We start from the raw sequence: 795 nt of genomic DNA, 5'->3' as shown, positions 1-795 counted from the left end.
GCCGTAGCTGATGCCAAGCGAGACATACACCATTTTTAGCTTCCGAAGTCACACGAAAATGTTGTTTATACCGTAGTGCCTATTCAGAGCGTTTCGGTACGGCACGAAAATGACTTTGGGAAGAGGACTTTGGCCTAGAAGATATGAGGCGAATGCGCTAGAGTCCTGATGTGCTAAATTTGTGTCGCTATGAAGTCCAGCGTGCTATCGACAGTATGATTCGTAATGACAAAACTTGTTGACATTGGTTGTGGACGACGCGTACATGTACTTACCCCTGATTGCTCTACGTTGCGGTCTCTGGATGTCGCCCAGGGGCGAAGTAAAGACTTGGGCGATATTGAATTCAGGAAAATCTCTTTATGCTATCAGCAGCATGAGCCAGAAATAAGTACTGAGATTTGGGAAGTAAGATGGGAGTAGTAACCAAATCTTAAAAAATACTGCTTTTTGCCTCTGTAGTTTTTAAAGAGTCAGTAAAATAGCAAATACATTCGTTCCGAATTTTAATATCTAAAAGGAAACGGCAACGTGCTTGAAAACACAATTTATAGCCTAAATATCACAATAAAAACGATATGGCGCGTTACTTATGTAAATTCCCGACAAAAAGTCGCCCCAATAATTCGCAACAGAAATCCAGATGGCGCTTCGAAGTGATTTTGGAATGTAATACCTGAGAATGCGCTTGCTATTCTACTCTGACATATACAGAGTATCGTGTACAGTTTGTTAAGGTTTGCCAATGTACACTTCCGACGCTTTAAGCGCTCAAAATGATAATTCAAAATTGAA

General features: G+C 40.9%; 1 protein-coding gene across 1 annotated transcript in view; it reads left to right on the top strand.

Annotated features, from left to right (window-relative positions):
• Nucleotides 1-795, top strand: part of PPTG_24082 (hypothetical protein) — a gene marked incomplete at its 3' end in the record, with an annotated part of 2854 nt that overhangs the window by 1671 nt on the left and 388 nt on the right. The gene's annotated exons all lie outside the window — the stretch shown is intronic.

The sequence above is a fragment of the Phytophthora parasitica genome (assembly GCF_000247585.1).
Source record: "Phytophthora parasitica INRA-310 unplaced genomic scaffold supercont2.67, whole genome shotgun sequence".
Taxonomy (NCBI): domain Eukaryota; phylum Oomycota; class Peronosporomycetes; order Peronosporales; family Peronosporaceae; genus Phytophthora; species Phytophthora nicotianae.
This window is presented reverse-complemented; position numbering and strand designations above follow the sequence as displayed.